General features: G+C 37.4%; 1 protein-coding gene and 1 long non-coding RNA gene across 3 annotated transcripts in view; one reads left to right on the forward strand and one right to left on the reverse strand.

Annotated features, from left to right (window-relative positions):
- The window catches only part of ZFAND3 (zinc finger AN1-type containing 3), a 318,359-nt gene that overhangs the window by 123,928 nt on the left and 172,571 nt on the right, over nucleotides 1–21,860 (forward strand). The window lies entirely within an intron of this gene.
- The window catches only part of LOC145518547 (uncharacterized), a 54,570-nt gene that overhangs the window by 16,887 nt on the left and 15,823 nt on the right, over nucleotides 1–21,860 (reverse strand). The gene's annotated exons all lie outside the window — the stretch shown is intronic.

The raw sequence follows: 21,860 nt of genomic DNA on the forward strand, positions 1-21,860 counted from the left end.
GACTCTCAGGAGGAGAGTGGAAGGATGTTGCCAGGGGCTAAGGAATTGGTGAAGTGGGAGATATTGGTCAAAGGGTATAATTTTCAGTTATAAGATGGATAAATCAAGCTTCAGTCTAGCTCTGTGACGTTAATGTGCAGTGGCAGCAAATGCTGTTTCAGTGTTATCAGTGTAGTTTCTCCATAGTAGTGATGGTTTCCTGCAAATGCTTTTAGCCTGACTTCATCAAGATAGAAATGTTAGCATTGGACTTATAAAAATGGCTGCAAATCTGAAATCTGGCCTACTGTTGTTAGCATTATGTACAGTGTTAAAAACAGATTTTTCTTTTTACTTAAATGATTACAGTTTTAAGCAGTTAACCGTGTATTTTGTGTTGACTGTGGTGGTGTTTATCTGTGTCGTTTCACCACTCGAGGTATGTCAGTTTGAATAATATGGATGCACATTATGATGGAAATGGTAATGATGTCATGTAAATCATCAAATATATAAATATAAATAACTGAATATATGAGAATCTCATGTGAACTCAATAGGGCCTCACTAGAAGACCTTATACTTGTTAACTTTTATCTTTCAGATCTAAAATTAAGTTGAGACCAAATGGAGGCAAGTTCTTCAGGCTTCCAATTTAAACCTAAACCGTTTCTTTCTTTCTGAAAACACTTGTAACCGGGGCTGCTGAAACTTGAAAAGAAGTACTATGTGGAAAGAAATTGTATTTGTTCAGAAGATAATTTTCTTGAATATCTGCTATGTTTATTGCTTACATTAAGCACTGTAGGGACAAGTGTATATATAGAACCTACTCTCAGAGATGTTAAAGTTGAATTGGATAGTTTAGGCATAAACATTGAAGTAGCAGTATAGTATGCCCTTGAAATTTGTGGGAGGTGTGTTCTGAAACCTTCAAGATACCAATGAATCATATCATTTTCTTAGTTTTCTTAGGTATAAATGTGGGTGAAAATACTATACCTCCCATAATTGTTCTGAGAATTACTTAAGATCCTGTGTGAAATAAAAACTGTAAAACCACAATGAGCTGGTCTGCTTAGGCTTACAGATCAGTTCACTAACTCATGCCTGCCTAGCTGTCCTGCAACAGAATTTAAATTCATACTTAGCAAAATAATTGATTACATGCAGTGAGCCTTGAAACCTCAAGTGTTAAATCCTTGAAAGCCAAATGTTGAGTGTGACAAATGTTTTAGGTCTTCGTTGCCAGCACATATTCGTATACACCTTGCACACTCTGGACAGAGTATGATGGGGATTATGTGAGTGCATGCTGGCAACAGAGACCTAATGTGTTTTATAAGATTGTTATTCCACATTTCAAATAATGGAGTTTTTTTTTTGTTTTTCCTTTGAGCTATGCAGTTCTTCCCTAGTTGCTCTTCAGTTGAGAAAACTCTCCTTGCTGAAATCACAAGCATGCATTGTCTTGGACAAATTAGTTCTGCTAAGTGAGAGTAGGATACTGAGTAATGCTGCCTTGTGGGCTGAGGTGAAGCCATCACTGGTAGTGTGGTCAAGAAAATTAACTTAAAGATTTCTTAACGCACGACCTCAAACCAGACTGCAGGCTTGTGGACAAATGGAGAACCATAGACAGTTTCGTTCGTGTTTTCCTTCTGTGCAAAGGCAGTGACGGATCATGCATCTGTCGTATAGGATTGCAAATTGCAGCCGTGGTTGATAACCAGAAGTCTGCAAGATGCTAGGTGCAGCCAGGATTGGGTACTCTTTTCCAAGTATTTTAGGGGAAACCAAGTGTTATCAAATTTTATCTGAAGAGATGGTATAACTGCCAGCATAACTAAGTGCCAGGAATTGTGCTAAGGTGTTTTATAAACACATCTCACTTAATTCTCACCCCAGATCACGAGATTGATCCCTATTATTAAATGAGCAAAAAAGGTTTAGAGAGATTAAGCAGCTTCTCTAAAGCCTTGTACTTTGTAAGTGGCTGAATCTGGTTTTGAAACTAGATTTGCCACATTCCTAAATGGGTTTTCTTTCTTTTTGCACCTTAAGAAACAAATCATAAATAACTTCTAGAACCATTTGAGATTAAGTTGCTGACCTGATGGTCCATTACGTCCAAATATTTTAGTATTTTCTAAAATAAAAAACATTTTCTTATGTAACTGAAGTATAATGATCAGGAAATTGCATTATGGGGATATACTGATATCCCCAAAGAGCCTGGCGGACCGCAGTTCATGGGGTTGAAGAGAGTGATGGCAGTAACTTGGCACGCACGTTGCTGTTACCTAACCCTTAAACGGCGTTTGCGTTTGCTGGTCGTCCCAGTGATATCTTTTATATCGTATGTCCCAGTAATGTGTTTGTTTCCTTCTGGAACAGTTTCTCAGTCTTTTCTTGACTTTGTGACTTTGGCACTTTGGAAGATTACAAGGCAGTTATTTTGTAGACTGTTTCTTGATTTTTATCTGTTATTTCGTCATGATTCAAGATATGTACTATTGGAATATCACACAAGTGTCAAGTTTCAGTTTGACCCATTGCTAATGATGACTGCTTTGACTGCTTTATTGAGGTATTGTCTGATAGGCTTCATTAGGTGAAGTTACTTTTTTTGCTATTATAATTAGTGAATGTTATGTGTAAAAATCCTTGTAAGTAGATAGTTCCATCTCCATGACACTATTTATTTGTGTCTGTATGGACTCATGTTTTCCTGGTTTATTCAGTGACTTATAATCTGTTAATACCATTATATATTTTGATGTTCAGATTGTCCCAGTGAGAGCCCTTTTCAGGCTGATATCTGTCTTTTTGACATGTCCATTGACAAAATATACTTGAACATTTTCTTGTTTTCCAGCACAAGATGATGTTTTAGGCTCACTTCATACTTTCCCTGCCCCGGTCCTGGAGTCACTCATCTCTCCAAGGACCTTTGGTTCCTTTTAGAGGAAAAGAGCAAAGATCTGGGTAATTAGTGTGCTTATGGCTATTGGTGTGGTATTGCTCTCAGGCCCTTTCAGTGGATACATATATATTTAACCTCTGTATTTATTTATATCTTTATCTAAGTATTGGAGAAGGAAATGGCAACCCACTCCAGTATTCTTGCTTGGAAAATCCCACGGATGGAGGAGCCTGGCAGGCTACAGTCCATGGGGTTGCAAAGAGTTGGATATGACTGAGCAACTTCACTTCACTTTATCTAAGTATATTGAAAATCATGAATTCATATTAACTGCAATTGCAGTCTAACACCACAGAATTCATTTTAATTTTCTTTCAAGAATTTCTTTCTTGTTTTTGTAATGCCATTTTTTCATAGTGAGGAACTTGGTTTCCACTGTCTTTAATATACTTACTAAGTGTCCTTTAGTCTATTAATATAGTTACAGTCTCCCTGCGTGTTACTAGTCTCTATCTTGTCACTGCTTCCTCCCCTGCATGGAGGTTCTGTTTTTCTTTCTTGGTCTCTGACTCCCCATTCCAGACAGTCCCAGATTTTCCTAACTTTGGTTTTCACATGAATTTTCATAGTGACTGTAATATGCTATCTCAATCCTCTTATTCTGGTGTTTTTGCTGCTATATATAAACTGCATTGTTAACGGTTCTCAGAAACAATTGTCATGTTCGTAGGAGAGCACCAACTAAAATGTTTAAGCTGGGGGAAAAAAGAGCTGAAAAATAAAACTTCCAAAGATCAGCCTGGGTCACTAATTTGTATTCTGCAAATTATCACAGAACTAGAATTGTTTCTTTGACAAAAAATTGGGGCTTAATGGACTGTCTCTAGAAGTCTCATTAGAGATTAAAAAGAAAAACAAGTTTTACTGTTAACGCAGAGGATGTAGAATGCCATAGATCCTGGGTGGGCAAGAAGGCTTAGAATGGATAGAAAGAAAGGATCTTCTCTGTAGGCACTAATTGGGGTAAGCCTAACTATTGGCAGGATATTAAGCATTCAAAAGGCCAAACAGGATGGAGACTTAGGTTGGGGCAAACTAGATGCAGAGGCTCCTCTTTGGAAGTACGCAGGAGCAGACATCTGACAGAGGATCAGTAGGAGGCAAGAGGCTAAGCGTTCATATAGCGGGGGAGCGGGGAGGGTGACAGTTATATTTGGGTCTGTGCTATTCTGCGGGGAGAATAAGCAGGAAGGGTGGCTGGCAGTTACAGGGAGGTTTTCAGTCTCTTCTTAACAGTGAGAACTGGGACAGTGAATGAGCAAGATGGCACTCTGCCCTAGAGCATACTCATTTCCAGGACTACATGCTTTCTTTTCTTTTTTTTGCTCATCAGAACAAACTGATAAGAAAATTTATTCTGTTTTTGAAACACCCCAGAATGTATTCAGTAATTTGGGAATATCATGAAATTCTCTCCCAAAGTTCTTAAGGATGTAATTCAGGGCAGTTAAGGAAATGACAACCCACTTCAGTATTCTTGCCTAGAAAAATCCCATGGACAAAGGAGCCTGGTGGGCTACAGTCCATAGGGTCACAAAGAGTCGGGCATGACTTAGCAACTAAACAACAACAAAACAAAAAAATTGTAGATTATTTGGAGATTTGGTTTTTCTTTTTTTTTAAATAAGCAAGAGAAAAGTATATTGATGAATTAAATATATAATAGTGGTTAGAGTAATGAGTTACTCAGAAAAACTTAAGCTATTGGAGAAAATTGATCTAGTAGTTACTGACATTTGTTGCAGTCAATTCATAATTTTTTTCTGTCCGTCTCCTACCTGAATTCAATAATTAGGAATTACTTATTCCAAGAATATCGTAGTGAAACTATTTCTCTGATGGGAATGACCCCTGCTTACTAAATTCTTGCTGTATGTTTATCTCTAGAAAACAGTCAGGTTCCCTTGTGGTTACCTATTTGGTTTAATATCATTTAAGTGAGAGAAACTAGAGGGTTTGTCATAATGTAAAGTCATTTCCAGAAGGGAAAAAAAAAATAAGATCATAGGTTTAAAAAAAAACAACAAAACTTACCAGATTTTTCATGCCAAGAAAATGTGAGAACTTGATGGACCTGGCTAAAAGGTAAATGAGAGTTCTTTGTACTGTTCTTGCAGTTCTTGAAAGTTGAGGATTTTGTAAAAAATTAAGTCACAAAAATTTGTACGTACTAAGGTTCCAGTCATTTTTTTCTGGTGTACTCAGAGGCCAGAAGAGCCCATTCCAGTGACTGAATATTGACAGAACTTGGTTATTCAGCAAGAATTACCCTAGTACCCTATTACTGAGGACCAGGATCCAGTAGGTTTAAGGGTCTTGACTCAAATAGCAGGCAGACTAGGTGGAATGGGAGGTCTCCTAGTCATTAAAAAAAAAAAAAAAACCTAAATATGCCTTGATTTAGGACTCTTAATTCAGTCTTCCTCAGTCTGTAATGATCCGCAAGTATTCATGAAATTATTCATTAATGCAGTAGACTTATGGAGAAGGCAATGGCACCCCACTCCAGTACTCTTGCCTGGAAAATCCCATGGATGGAGGAGCCTGGTGGGCTGCAGTCCATGGGGTCGCTAAGAGTCAGACACGACTGAGCGACTTCACTTTCACTTTTCACTTTCATGCATTGGAGAAGGAAATGGCAACCCACTCCAGTGTTCTTGCCTGGAGAATCCCAGGGACGGTGGAGCCTGGTGGGCTGCCATCTCTTGGGTCACACAGAGTTGGACACGACTGAAGCGACTTAGCAGCAGCAGCGGCAGTAGATTTATCATTCATACAGTAGCTAAGCACTGTGTGTCATGGAATATGTCTAAATCAATACTGTGTCTTTAATGTCATGGTAATGATTAAATAGTTTAACTTATTTTTAATTATAAAATAACTGAGGAATATGGATACAGTGAAGTAGGAAAAGAGAAAATTAAAAATAATTTCCTGTTTTATCAATCTGAAAAAAAAAATTGGTTATGGGGTTTGTGGTTTTGATAAAGGTGTTTTGTTTTTTTTCCCCCGAGAGATCTAAATGATGCCATCCAGCCTGCATCAGGAATATATCTTAGCTTTCATTTGACTATACTTTTTAGCTCCTCTCACTATCAAATTCTTTACGCAAAGTACTTTTGGAATTCTTGTTATTGTTGAATTCCATAATCTAGGCCTTAGGTTGTGTGACTTTTTTCTAAGCTATCTAGTTTCTTGGTGCTTAAATTGTAATAAAGTCACAGCTGTGTGATTGTATACATTCAAGAACGTTTTGTAAATCAAAGAGATGCTGTTCTTTGTGTGAAGGAAGTGGTTCTGGATTGGCCAAGTGTCTCACTAATTGAGATTAAATTTTTGCTTTTGATACTTGTTCATTTGACTACCTTTTGAGTGACAGGATGAACGCATTCTAAGTCTGTTGCTGATTGCTGGAGGAACTTCAGGGGGCACACTTCTTCATGTTGCTAAGTTCTAAAATGACTGAATCTACTCTTGATTCATTCTAATCCACAGCGTCACACTTATTTCTAAGGTGTGCTTGAGCATCAACAACATTTGCTTTTCATATTTGCATTATTTCTCCTCTGGCTTAATAGCAGAAACAAGGGTTTCATATTGCATTTGTATCGAATTCCTATACTTGATATTTCTTGTCTTTACTAAATAGTGGTTTCCCCAGATTGTTTTTTGGGTACATAGGAATGAAGAAAAAAATGAAAGTTAGTTAGTTGTGTGCATTGAGTTTTTCTCCTGCTTCCTTCCTTGAGGTTAAACAGCCTCTCCTATTTTTTAACCTGTTTGCAATTTATCAGGCTTGGTAGGACCCAGCTATAACATCTCACTCAGTGCAGTACCTTTTTAATTTTTTTTTAAATAGTGACTTGGGCACCAGCACCTCTTTGAGCTACACACAGAAGATTCACATAAAACTGGTTTCAGCATGTAGCATCAGTTCATCAAACAAGTCTTTTCATTTTGTCAGCCATTCAAAGTCTATACTTGCCTCTGTAAGACTTCAGAAATAATTGATGATTCTTCTGTTGATGAAAATACATCCCTAGATGTCTGATGCGCATCAGATATGTTGTTAGAATAACAGATGTGGCTGCCTAGCCTTTTTGGGGCCTTTACATGGAACTGTGAGCATGTTCATTTTGAAGATCTATAAAGAGTTAGGATTTAACCAAAGTATTATTTTTGAAACATCAAGGGATAGCTCTTAGTTTCACAGTAGCTGTTATTTTATTTGAGTGGAATTATGTTATTAGTGGATTGATAGTTGGGACAAGGTGCTATACTTTATGTTCTTCCTTTTCTTCATGAGTTTTTTGGCCTTATTAAATTATATATGACATTGTGAAAATATTTTATTTTGACTGAAGAGATTTAAGGGAAAGAGTTAGGTGAGTGATAGATAACACTCACCTATACTGTTGGCTGCAAACTGGGATTAGAGTGGTTTTCTTAGCAGTCAACTGAAAGACAGGTGCTGTGAAGTCAGTAATGTATGGCTTCAATGAAGATTCCACCTAAATGAAAATGAACTTGAATTCATGCAGTTTAGCAGCATTTATATCCATTAATAAGGTGATAGTTTATTTTGAACAATGTTTGCACTTGGTGAACTTTGTTGGCATTTCACTCCCTTGAGTTCATTTGTCAAAGCCATTAGATCTTCTGTAACTATATCCATGGCTTTTAATTGTAGACTGCTTTGTCTCAATTCCTGAGTTGCTGATTTGGTAAAGCTGTCATGATTGTCTTCTCTGTCAGCTTTCAAATGTTCCATATGGGTAGAACAGCCTTAGTGCAATAGATTATTGATGGCTCTTTGGAAAGTAGTTAAATACACTCAAGGTAAAGGGAACATTATAGGATTAAAAAAAAATAATCTGTACTGCATTCTATGTTGATGATGTCCAAAGCTTGAATTTCATTCTGTGAGTGCCCTCAATACTTGGACTTTAAAAAGCATCGATTCATAAGACTAGTTTTTCTTTTCCGTTATGGTTTATTCAGAATATTGTATATAGTTCCCTGTGCTATGCAAAAGGACCTTGTTGTTTATCTATTTTATATGTAGTAATTCGTGTCTGTTAATCCCAACTCCTAGTTTATCCCTCCCCCACTCTCTTTCCCCCTTTGGTACCATAAGTTTGTTTTCTACATCTCCGAGTCTGTTTCTGTTTCATAAATGATTTCATATTTTAGATTCCACATTATAAGTGATATCATATAGTATTTGTCTTCCTCTGAGTTCACTTGGGTAAGATAATCTCTCGGTCAGTCCATGTTGCTGCAAATGGCATTATTCCATTCTTTTTTATGGCTTAGCAGCATTCCATTTGTGTATTTATACTACATCTTTATCCATCCATCTCTTGATGGACATTTAGGTTGCTTCCATGTCTTGGCTCTTGTAAATATTGCTGCTTTGAACATGTATCTTTTTGAAATAGTTTTCTCCAGGTATATGCCAGGAGTGGGATTGCTGGATCATAGGGCAACTCTGTTTTTAGTTTTTTTAAGGAACCTCCATACTGTTTTCAGTAGTGACTGCACCAATTTACACTCCCACCAACGGTGTAGGAAGGTTCCTTTTTCTCCACAGCCTCTCCAGCATTTGTTATTTGTAGACTTAATGATGGCCATTTTAATCAGTGTGAGTTGGTACCTCATTATAGTTTTGATTTTCATTTCTTTAATAATTAGCAATGTTGATGTGCCTATTGGCTATCTGTATGTCTCTTTTGGAGAAATATCTATTTAGATCTTATGCCCATTTTTGGTTGGGTAAAAACTGTATCTTTTAATGAAAATGTAATTTTCATGAAAATGAAATCTCATTTATCTAAAGGACTAAGGAGTTTGTGAAAGAGAGCCACCGTCTTACTGTAAATTTGGTCACTGGGGAAGCGTGCTCTTCAATACAAGTTTCTATGATGGTGGGATTGGTCTACATCTGTGTTGTCCAGTATAGTAACCACTAGCCACATATGCTGTTGAACACTTGAAATGTGCCTAGTGTGACTGAGGAACTGAATTTTCCATGTTATTTAATTTAAATAGCTGCATGTGACAGCACAGTTCTGTTCTAATGTACTTTGTATTAGCGCAGTTCTGGAGCACTATATTGAGTGTCTAAGTTGGATATTCTGAAAGAAAGTGATTCCACTGGGGTTTTCTTGAAGACGAGGACCTGAATACTGCCTGGTGTTATTATTTCTGACTTCTCCATAGAATAAATTAAGAACTATTTTCTGCTATTCCCTATTTTTACATTGGGGGAACTTCTGAAATGTTCCTTCTCATCTGCTTAGTAAAACATTTACTGTCATCTTAAGTGAGCAATAGAGTAGCTAGTATATTGTGTTATAGGTTAGATTAATTCTCTATGTCAGAGAGATGGTTTTAGTAACCTGAGATTTTGAGTACTCTGTAGGAAAATAATTGTTGCTTTAGTCAAAATTGTTGGGCTTAAAAATGTAAATGGCAGCTTTTTGCCTTTTGACAGCAGATAATTCTTTTGGCTATGTCTCATTCCTGTCACTCTTATCATCATGACTTACTTTCTTTGAAAAAATTTCCTCCTTACAAGTAGTTTTTGCTTCACAAGATTTCATATGCAGGTACATTTGGGAGTAATTTTTCACATCACAAAAGTATTCTTGCTCTTCACAGTAGTCTTTACAGTTTTCTCTAACTAGCTCCTTTAAGGTTGTCATTAACCTTAAGTTGTTCAGTTCATCAGTTGAAGGTCAATTGGAAGTGAAATTATGTTAACCAATGGGAAAGGTGAATTCAGTGTACAAAAAAGTAATTTTGATCACATATTGGGTGAAGTGATGCATCACTGCCCCAGTGTCACTGGTCAGTTAGCTATGAACTGGTGAGCTGTCTCCTCGCATTTCCATTTACAGACTTCATTGTAAGCTGCCTCAGTTTCCTTCCTTGTGCTGTAGCAGAAAGAAGTCCATTTCTGTGAAGTTTAAGTTAATATAAATAATGAAGAGAAATAGCTGTTTCACTCAAGTTCATTTTCTGAATTAAAAAAAAATGGTTCATAGGAGGCACTGTGAAGGCTGATTTGACTTTTTTATATGAGTAGGGTCTCACCCAAAGCAGTCTTCCTCTGTGTGTTATTGTTCAGTCACACAGTCGTGTCCAACTCTTTGCGACCCGGTGAACTACAACATGCCATGCTTCCCTGTCCTTCACTATCTCCCCAAGTTTCCTTAAGCTCATGTCCGTTGAGTCGGTGATGCCATCCAACCATCTCATCCTCTGTCGCCTTCTTCTCCTCCCCTCAATCTTTCCCAGGATCAGAGTCTTTTCCAGTGAGTCAGCTCTTCACATTATACTTTATGTATAATTCAGAATAATCCACTGCTGAGATAAATAGGCTGTAGGAAGATCAGCTTCGTGGAAGAACTCACTAAAACATTTCATTAAATGTAAAAGTATTCCTTATGTAATGCAGAATATCTGAGGGAAAATTTGCAGGACAGTATTCCGGTTTGAGGTGAGCTTTTTATTGGTTGTATTGTAAATGCTGAAGAAAAGAAAGGAGAAAGTGTTATTAGTGGAGACAAGATAGTGGTCTGAATTGGTTTGTGTGGTTTGTATTTGAAATATTTTTATTGAACATTTACATTTTTAGTTTTGATATATTTATTGAGATATATTTGGCATATGTATTATGCCTGTGAAACCATCACCACCGTTGAGATAGTGAACATACTTGTCATCCACGAAAGTTTTCTCTTGCTCCTTTAGACATCTTTCCCTACTATTTCCTCTGATCTGTTTTCTGTCAGTTTAGATTAGTTAGCACTTTGTAGATTTTATATAATAGAATCACATGATGTATATACTCTATTTGAGGGTGAAGTGTCTGCTTTGTTTCAGCCTAGTTATTTTGAGATTCATCCATACTATTGGCTGTATCAGTAATTCATTCCTTTCAGTAGTTAAGTAGTATTCTCTTGCGTTGAGGGCTTCCCACGTGGCTCAGTGGTAATTTGCCACACCAGAGACACGGGTTCGATCCCTGGGTCGGAAAGATCGCCAGGTCGGTTGGAAAGATCCGCTGGAGAAAGTGATGGCAGCCCAGACTAGCATTCTTGACTGGGAAGTCCCATGGACAGAGGAGCCTGGTGGGCTGCAGTCCATGGGGGTTACAAAGAGTTGGACATGACTTAGTGACTGAGCACATGTACATTCTGTTGTGTAGATACATTACAAGCTATTTGTCCCTTTATATGTTGATGGACATATCGGTTGTTTCCAGGTATTGGCAATTACAAATAAGGCTGCAGGAAATATTCACGTACAAGTCTTTATATGGACATACATTCCTTTTCTTTGGGGCAAATTTCTAGTAATGGAATAGCTAAATCACATGATATACCGTTTAACACTCCCACCAGCTGTGTATGGGCGTTCTGGTCCTTCCATACCTTCCCCAACAATTGGTACAATCGGTCTTTAATTTTCTGATAGACAAGTACTGATACCTTGTTGTGGTTGTCATTTGTATTTCTCTAATGACATTGAGCATCTTCTCAATACTCAGTAGGCTTATTTGCTGTTCTTACATCTTCCGTGAACTGTCAACTTTTTGCTAGGTTTGGATTGTTCATTTTATTATTACTGAGTTTTGAGAATTCTTTGTAAAGTCTGGATACAAGTCTTTTTCAGATAATGCTTTGTAACTGTTTTTCCTCCTCTGTGCCTTGTCTTTCATTCTCTTTAACAGTAAGTTTTGAAGAGCAGACGTTTTAGTTTTGATGAAGTTCGGTTCATTTATTTGTTCTCATATAGATTATGCTTTTGAAGACTTTTTTACTTTTTTTTTTTTTCAAGGAAAAAATTGTGCTTTTTGAAGACATTCCCATTTTCTCAAGGCATTTTATTATTTTAGGCTTTTTATTTAGATCTGTGATTTATGTTAATTTTTATATGAAGTATGAGGCAGGGATCCATGTTAATTATTTATTTTTCAGCACCAGTAGTTGGAAAAGCTACCATTTTTCACCACTGTGTTTCCTTTGGACCTTTGTCATAAATCAGTTGTCTGATTTATGTGGATTTTTTTTTTCCTGGACTTGCACTGATCTATTTGTCTGTCTTTATGTCAGTACCACACTTTTGATTACTGAAACTTTATAATTATTTTTCAAATCAGATAGTATTAACCTTTCAACCTTGTTTTTCAAGAGTTGTGTTGGCTGTTTCAGGTTCTTTTTTTTTCAATATGAGCTTTAGAATTAGTTTGTCAATTTCTGTGAAGAAGGTATCAGTTTGTGATTGGGATTGCTCTGAATATATAGAACAACTCAGGGAGAACTGAGGTTTTAACAATCTTAAGTCCTTTGATCCATGATCCAGAATCTTTCTTTCCATTTGCTTAGGTCTTTTAATTTCTCTTGGCAGTATGTTATAGTCTTTACTGTATAGGTCTTTCACATCTTCTTTAGATTTATCCTTAAGCATTTAATATTTTTGTTCTTATTATAAATATTATTTAAAAGTTTTTCTATTTCTGATCATTTGTGTATTGACTTTGTATCCTGTTAGGTAAACTACTTAACGTATTAGTTCTAGTAGCTTTATTGTTGATTTCATTTGGTTTTCTACATAAACAATGATATTTTCTGTGAATAAGGGGAATTTACTTCTTTCTCTCAAGTTTGGATGTCTTTCATTTCTTTTTTCTTGCCTGATTGTACTGGCCATTTCCTGAAGTACAATGTTGAATAGAAGTGGTGAAAGCAGACATCTTATCTAAGAGGACAAGTATTCCATCTTTCTCATGATGAGGTTAGCTGTAGGTTTTAAAATAAATGTTCTTTAATAGGTTGAGGAAGTTCCCTTTTATTCCTAGTTTGCTCAGAGTTTTTGTCAAGAATGAATGTTGGGTTTTGTAAAATGCTTTTTCTGTGTCAGCTGAGATGAATGTATAACGTTGCTCTCTTAGTTTGTGAATCTAGTAAGTTGATTATACCAATAAGTTTTCAAATGTTAAACTAGTCCTTCATTTTTGAAATAAGCCCCACTTTATGATGCATTATCCTTTTAATGGTTCATATGGATTCAATTTGATAAAATTTTATTTAGAATCTTTGTGTCTGTATTCATCATTTAGTTTATAGTTTTCTTGTAATGTCTTTATTTGATTTTGTTATCAGAGTAAATTCTGACCTCACAGAATGAGTTGATAAGTATCCCCTCCACTTCAGGAATCTGTAAGAGTTTGGTTTGCATTTTCATTATTTCTTCCTTAAATGTTTGGTATAATTCACCAATGAAGCTATCTGTGCATGGAGTTTTCCTTGTGAAAGGGTTTTTAACTATAAACATGATTACTTAAAAAAAAAATCTTATTTATTTGGCTGCGCCGGATTTTAGCTGTGGCGTGTGGGCGTCACTTCCCTGACCAGGGATCAAACCCAGGCCCCCTACACTGGGAGCTGGAGTCTTAGCCATTGGATCACCAGAGAAGTCTTTTTTTTTTTTTTTAAACACAATTACTTTTAAAGATACAGGCTATTCAGGTTATCTGTTTCTTTTTGAGTGAGTCTTAGTGGCTTTTGTTTCAGTGATTTTGTCTGTTTCATGCAACTTGTCCTATTTGTGACATACTTGTTCGTAATATTCCATTGTGTTTTTAATATCTGTAAAACTCTAGGGATGACCCCGCTCATTGCTGATATTGGTAATTGTATCTTCCCTCCCTTTCTGTTCAGTCTGGCTGGAAGTTTATCAGTTTTTTGGTTGTTATCAGAGAACTAGCTTTTGGTTTCATTTCTTTTCTCTCTTGTTTTTCTATAAAAAAAATTTTTTTTTCACTCTGATCTTTTATATTTCCTTTCTTCTGTTTATGATTAATTTGTTCTTCAGTTTTCAGTTTCTTAATGTGAAAGCTGAGTTTATTGATTTAAGATCTTCTTTTCTAATAAAGATGGATAATGCTATACCATTCCACCTAAGTACTGCTTTAGTAGCAGCCTACAGATTCTGCTGATAATGTCGTTTTAATGTCCTTATATGCTAATTTGTACATCTTTGTTAGTTCTGGGTGGGTTGCTGCCTTAGTTCCTTCAGACTGCTATAACAGAATACCACAGACTGGGTAGCTTATCAGCAAGAGGATTTATTTTGCATTGTTCCGAAGGTTGGAAGTCTAACATGAGGGTGCAGGTAAGGTTGAGTGAGGACTCTCTTCCATATCACAGCCTTCTCATTGTATCTTCAGATGGTGGAAGCGCCTGTGTAGCTCTGTGGGATCTCTTTCACAAGAACACTGATATCATTCATGAGGGCCCTACACTCGTGACCAAATCGCCTCCCAAAGGCCCTTCCTACTAATATTGTCACCTTTGGGGTTAGGATTTCAGTATACAAATTTGAGGGGAATACACACATTAAGACTTAAGTGATTGGGAATGGTTGATTATTCTTCTTAATATGGGTTGTGTTTTCCTAACTAGTACCTGATAATTTCTGTTTAGAAGACACATATATGAGCTTTACCTTGTTGGATGGTGGGGATTTTCGTCCACTAAAAAATCTTGAGCTTTGGTCTGGGATGTAGTTAACTTACTTGGAAGCAATTTGATCTTTTGGAGTTGTACTTTTATGATTTTTTTTTTTTTAAGATGAATCCTGAGTGGGTGCTCTCCCTGGGGCTGATTCTTCACTTCCATGGCCAAATCTTGAGTGCTTTTACACATTGTCCCTGGAGTATGAGTTTTCTCCATCTGACCTTTCGAAACAGGCATTGTTTCCAACCTTGTGTGTAAGACAGGTACCACCTAATCCTTTGGATGATTATTTCCTCAGCCTTTAGTTTTTTTTTTCAAGTAAGCATATGGTGATGTGTATTATTCTGACCTGTGAACTCTAGCTGCATCAGACTTACCAGATTCATCTCATTTCCTCAGCTCAGGGCACCTGCTGGGCAGGAACTGTTATACAATTTGCAAGTCCTACTGTAAAATGAACAGTGGGCCTTTGCCCAGCTAGTATTTAGAATTTCAGGATGGCACCCGTAGAGCATTAAGGCAAACACAGGTTCCTTCTGAGCTGCGCTGCACGAGGTGTTGGGCTTCACCTCACTCCCGTTGTGTGGCCTGGAAACTCCCTTCAAGGCAGTAAGCTAGATAGCCTTAGGGCTTGCCTCCTTTGTTTCCTGTATCTCGGGAACCACTGTCCTTTTTTTACCAGATGTCTTTGAAAACTATTATCTCACGTTATTATGTCCATCTTGGCTGAAAGCAGAAGTTATTTTTAGTGGAAAGATGTGGCAGCTTCTTTCTGTTTGTGTTTTGTTTCAGAACCTACTAACTTCTGCGTCAAACGAGTATTCTCCTATCTGGCCTATTGGCTTGGCACCTGATTTTGATAACTGATGGGGGTAAAATCTCCTTTTTTGTCATTTTGTCTGTTTTCTACTCTTAATTCCTTGGCTAGAGGATCTTGAAGTGGAAGCAAATTTCCTGGCAACTATCAACTCATTTTCTGAATTGTACCATTTGATTTCAGGCAAGCATTAGCTTCCTGCTTGAAATCATTCTGCCTTTATTCTCCATGTTGCATTTAAACGCAGGCGGCAGAGGACAGTTCTCTTTTCTCCCGTCTGCTGCAGAACACATACCCTTGCAGTGCAGTTTGATGGGCATTTGTGCGGTAAGGTATTAACAGCCTTTCAGACATGCCCTGCCCTATTAGCAAGAATATACAGTGATACAAAAATGAATTTGTCAAGAGTTTTATGGCTCCATGATCTATCGTACAATATTAATCCTGCTGCAGTGTTATTAAGTCATTTTTCATCTCCCCTCAAATTAATGTTGACGTTCTATTACTGGATTTGTTCTTGTCCCTAGATTAAAACATAAAGGAAAAAAAATCTTCCATGCTACAATATTAAAATTAATTGTAGGGTAAGCAGTACCTTGCTTGGTGAAGTAGAATTCTCCTGGAAAAATTATAACAGGAATTTATTTCTGTGCTTACTACTTGTTCCTGTGCACAAAAAGCACAATTGGAATATATTTCTAAGGATAACATGGTAAGGGAAGTGGGTAAATGTAAAGTGCATGAGGTTTTCCAGAGAGAGAATTAAGAAAATCAGCGTCCTGAGCCTGGGGGAGCCACACTTAGCAAATGCTTCCCGCCTAAAGACTGATAGAAATGCTGGTGGTATAGATGTATAGATAGAAGAATTTGGATTGACTTAGAATCCTATTATCTTATGTTCATAGGAATAACATGTTTCTTCTATTCCAAGAATTCAGGGGCACTTTAAAAAATCATACATTGAGGTTGATACTTATAAATCAGGATAGGGCCATAGTCAGGACTCAGGATTAAACAGAAGCTGTTATCATTATTTCAAAATTAAGACTGAATGATGCTTTTCTGTGAATTTTTTTAAAGCTAACATTTTACCCATATGGGAGCAGATAAGATGGGTATTTTTGTGATTTTGGTCATGGGTAGGTAGATAATCTGGAATGCCAGTTGTTAGTGTAGGATTATTATTTAAACCAAAAGTTAAATTTCAGTTTAGTTTAAAATACTTATTTTTTTAATGAAAGAAGCTGAGAAATGCTTACAGTATTTCACTGTTGTAAACTATGTTTATTCAGTATAAACATACACAAAGATAATTGAAATTTCTTCTTTGTAGAAAGTCAACATGAATTGTATAGTAAAAATTGAACCAATTATATACATTTTTGTATTTATAAATGATGTAAGCTGTGTAGCAACCTTCAAGAGAGTGAATATAGATAACAGAATGAGGAAAATTGATGTTGAATCTCTGGTGGGTTGGAACCAATCACCATTTACCACCTAGGTATGGTGGGTATTCATAATTTTTATATTTTAAGTCATTTTTATGAATAATGTACAGAAGTAAGAATAAAGGGATGATGAAAAACTTTTAGGAATTTTAATTAGAATTTAAAGGGAGTAAACTTCTTTGTATCAAATAAATTTTGGCATGCAGGCATCATAAAAGGTGAAAATGCTATCACATTTACTTTTAGCAGAATAGGATAGTCTGTCTTCTTTTTGCAAAATACTGTGTGACCAGTCGGAGAAGGAAATGGCAACCCACTCCAGTACTCTTGCCTGGAAAATCCTATGGACAGAGGAGCCTGGTAGGCTGCAGTCCATGGGTTCGCTAAGGGTCGGACACGGCTTGAGCAACTTCACTTTCACGTTTCACTTTCATGCATTGGAGAAGGAAATGGCAACCCACTCCAGTGTTCTTGCCTGGAGAATCCCAGGGACGGGGGAGCCTGGTGGGCTGCCGTCTGTGGGGTCTCACAGAGTCGGACACGACTGAAGTGACTTAGCAGCAGCAGTGTGACCAGTGTCCTTTGTGGTAGATGCCTGTCATTTTCTTTTCATCTCTATGAATGTATTCTTAGAGTCAAGAGTGTTGCTTTCTGTTTCTTTTTGTTCATCTGATTTGTTTAATAATTGTTTAACCATCTTCTGTTAATTGTCTTGTCTTTGCTATCATGGGCAGAAAATGAAAAGTTCTGAATTCTCAACTGCATTCAGTCTATAAAGATGGTGTCTCCAGTCTTCTTTTATTTCTTCTTGAAAGATGATACAAGTATCTTGCACAATGTTGTGAGAAACTGAAGGATATGATTTACTTCTCTGTTGCATCATCCTTCAGTGTAGACAATTCCATCATTTTTCTTTTTTCTTGTTATTACAGTCTTTTAAAGCATAGTTTGATATAATTGATAAATAATGATGAGTAGTAGTAACATAGTATTCCAGGATGATGAAATGGCAAAATATTTCAAGATATAGGAGAAATAAGATCTCTAAGCTCCTATAATGTAATTATAAAATGAATCCCCTGGACCGATATGGTAATTACAAGATAGTGTGTAGGATTTCTTTCAATGACACTAAAGGTCAATGAATACCAATCCTTACAATTAGTTAGAACTATTGAAAAGGAAACCGAAAACTAAAATTGAGTATGATGAGCTAAGGGTTATTAAGGTAAAGCTGTCTGGGTCTCCCATTGTACATTTGAGAAGTGGAAGTGGGTTGTAAGTGGCAGAACCACAGATTGTAATGGTGGATCAGATATATGTACTCTTAGCTGCTGCATATCCCCAGTTGGTGTCAGAAAGAAAACTAAAAATTTGAATACCAGTCACTTTCTTATAGGCTCCTCTTTAGTTGATGCTAGAGTGTAGACATTTAACTTTCTGACAACTTTTAAATTGTATTTGATTACCTAATATGAACAAAGCAGTGTTATTCCTGATAGCACTGCTACTGATGAGTTGGCATAAACTTTGGCTTCAAGGAAGGATGATTTGTTTAAAGCTTCTTTGGAAGCAGGATGGACTTCCACATCCCAGAATCCAGTGTTAGCACACTCCAGTCTATGACTGTGAGAGTGAGTTGCTCTTCCAGATCCAAGGGCACAGTCCAGCTAAGTGTAAGACAGTGAACCGGTTACAGATGCTGTCAGCATATCTTCCTTTTGAGAATGTGAAATGCCTAGGACTTGGTCTGTTAATTTTCAGAGAGGACATTGCTGTATGTGTTATATATTCATGGGGCTGATGCAGCAGTTGTATTTTTCTTTTTAATACAGTTGCAAGTTGAATGTGGTGATTGTCTGGAAAAATTTAAAAGGAATATTTCATTTGTAATTGTTCAGTTGTGTAAGACTTCTAGTATTTTGTTTCCCTCAGCTTCTCCTAGCTTGGTAAATAAAGATCCATAATGAGTATTTACTGAGCACCAGGCATTTGTGAGGCACTGGAGGAATGGGGTATTTAAGGGACTCCTTTTGTAAAATAAAGATTAAAAAATTTCCTCGTAATGACATTATGTTTAGTGAAGGTCACTCAGTCATGTCAGACTCTTTGTGACCCCATGGACTTTACAGTCCATGAAATTCTCCAGCCTGAAATACTGGAGTGGGTAGCCTATCCTTTCTCCAGTGGATCTTCCTGATCCAGGAGTCGAACCAGGGTTTCCTGCATCACAGGTGGATTCTTTACCAACTGAGCTATGAGGGAAGATGACTTTCAGTTTAACAAATAGTTAAATATTAAGATCTTAGGTGGGGCGAGGAATAGGAAAGTGGTAGTTGGAAGATGCATGACTATAATAATTTTGGCCTAAAGAAGATCTTAGACTTGGATACCTTTTTATAAACACCTAGTTTCTAACATTTTAACTTTCAAAGTAAAAAAAATCACTAAAGTTGAGATTGATGTTACCACTTAAGCTGCTAGTGCAAAACCAGCAGAGCAAAGCATTGCAGTTGTGGAAGAAAAAAGGGGAACATGTAAAAGAGTGTTTAGGAGAGGAGGTAAACAAGAGAGGCACATCTCTGTGAAACAGTGAATCAGTGTGAAATTTGCCTTTTATTCTTCTGGTTTGTTTTAACAGATAAGTACCTTTTAATCTTAGATCTAGCCACCCTTCTAAAAAGTCTCTAAGACTTGTTAGTCTTCTGACAAGTCTCCACTGTGCTAGGCATTGTTCAGATAGCCTTAGACTGAAATTGACAACCAGTTCTTCCAGGGGTGTTTGTATTAATATTTTAACAGGAAGTGGAAAGTTGAGATTGTCTGCACATGTGTTTGATTTGGCCTGCAGTGTTTTAAACTAGGGGTGATTTCACAAAGTTTTGAATGTTTGTCTTCTCTATACAAAATGTAGTATTTTTCTTTGTTCTTTTAATTCCCGTGTAGCTCCAGTTTGTTGGCGTTGATTAGATGTTGCCCTTTCAGACTGGCAGGCCTTCTTGAGTTTGCCACAGACTGGCACTGCCTGTAGTTTAGAATTCAGCTTACTTTACTCACTTGCATTACTTCAGGTAAAATATTTGAGTTTCTAACATGTGACCTTAAGTGACTGAGCTCTGGTGGCATTTATCAGCTACTACTTAAGAGAGGATTTAAGCAGACTAAATGGTGGTGACAGTGGTTGAATGTCATAGTAAGCACCAAAAATTATGCTTTGTAAGCTGCTACCAGTACCACCTGCACATAAACATTTCCTTTGGGAAGTGAAGAAGTTGTTCTTCAGTCGCTACATCGTGTCTGACTCTTTGTGACCCCATGGACTGCAGCACTCCAGGCTCTTCTGTCCTGCACTTTCTCCTGGAGTTTGCTCACATTCATGTCCATTAGTTGGTGTTGCTGTCTAACCATCTGATCCTTAGCTGCCACCTTCTCCTTTTGCCTTCAGTTTTTCCCAGCATCAGGGTCTTTCCCGGTGAGTCAACTCTGCATCGAGTGGCCAGAGTATTGGAGCTTCGGCATTAGTCCTTCCAGTGAATATTCACAGTTGATTTCCTCTATTTCTTTGCATTGTTCATTTAAGAAGGCCTTCTTATTGCTCCTTGCTGTTCTCTGGAACTCTGCATTCAGTTGGGTATATCGTTCTCTTTCTCCCTTGCCTTTTACTTCTCTTCTTTCCTCAGCTATTTGTAAAGCCTCCTCAGACAACCACTTTACTGTCTTGCATTTCTTTTTCTTTGGGATGGTTTTGATCACTGTCCCCTACAATGTTATAAACTTCTCTCTGTGGTTCTTCAGGTATTCTGTCTGCCAGATCTAATCCCTTGAATCTATTTGTCACCTCCACTGTATAATCATAAAGGATTTGATTTAGGTCATACCTAAATGACCTAGTGGTTTTCCCTACTTCCTTCAATTTAAACCTGAGTTTTGCAATAAGGAGCTTGTGGTCTGAGCCATAGTCGGCTCCAGGTCTTGTTTATGCTGACTGTATAGAGCTGCTCCATTTTCACCTGCAAAGAATATAATGAATCTGATTTCAGTATTGACTATGTGGTGATGTCCATGTGTGTAGTTGTCTCTTGGAAAAGGGTGTTTGCTATGACCAGTATGTTCTCTTGACAGAACTATTAGCCTTTTCTCTGCTTCATTTTGTACTCCAAGGCCAAACTTGCTTGTTATTCTGGGCATCTCTTGACTTCCTACTTTTGTACTCCAATCCTCTGATGAAAAGGGACATCTTTATTTTGGAGGGGGGTGTTGGTTCTAGAAGATGTTTTATGTCTTCATGGAACCAATCAACTTCAGCTTCTTTGGCATCAGTGGTTAGGGCATAGACTTGGATTACTGTAATGTTGAACGGTTTGCCTTGGAAATGAACCAAGATCATTCTGTCGTTTCTGAGGTTGTACCCAAGTATTGCATTTCAGACTCTTTTGTTGACTATGAGGGCTACTCCATTTCTTCTAAAGGATTTTTTCCCACAGTAGTAGATATAATGGTCATCTGAATTAAATTCTCCCATTCCTGTCCATTTTAGTTCACTGATTCCTAAGATGTTAGTGTTCAATCTCACCATCTCCTGCTTGCCCACGTCCAGTTTACCTTGATTCATGGACCTAACATTCCAGGTTCATATGAAATATTGTTCTTTACAGCATTGGATTTTACTTTCACCACCAGACACATGCACAACTGCCATCACTTCCGCTTTGGCCCAGCCGCTTCATTCTTTCTGGAGCTGTTAGTGATTGCCCTCCGCTCTTTCCATGGGGTCGCGAAGAATTGGACACAACTGAGCAACTTTCACTTTCACTTCCCCAACTGGACACCTTTCAACCCGGGAAGCTCATCTTCTGGTGTCATATCTTTTTGCCTTTTTATACTGTTCATGACAAGAATACTGGAGTGAGTTGCCATTTCTTCTTCCAGTAGACCATGTTTTGTCAGAACTCTTCACTATGACCCGTCCGTCTAGGGTGGCCCTGCACGGTATGGCTCATAGCCTCATTGAGTTACATGAGCCCCTTCGCCACCATAAGGCTGTGATCCATGAAGGGGAGTTAGAAATAACTCAGCCAATTTCCTTAAATGACATATAG

This window comes from Giraffa tippelskirchi, chromosome 8, assembly GCF_054371585.1.
Source record: "Giraffa tippelskirchi isolate mGirTip1 chromosome 8, T2T-mGirTip1v1.2.pri, whole genome shotgun sequence".
NCBI classification, from domain to species: Eukaryota; Metazoa; Chordata; class Mammalia; order Artiodactyla; family Giraffidae; genus Giraffa; species Giraffa tippelskirchi.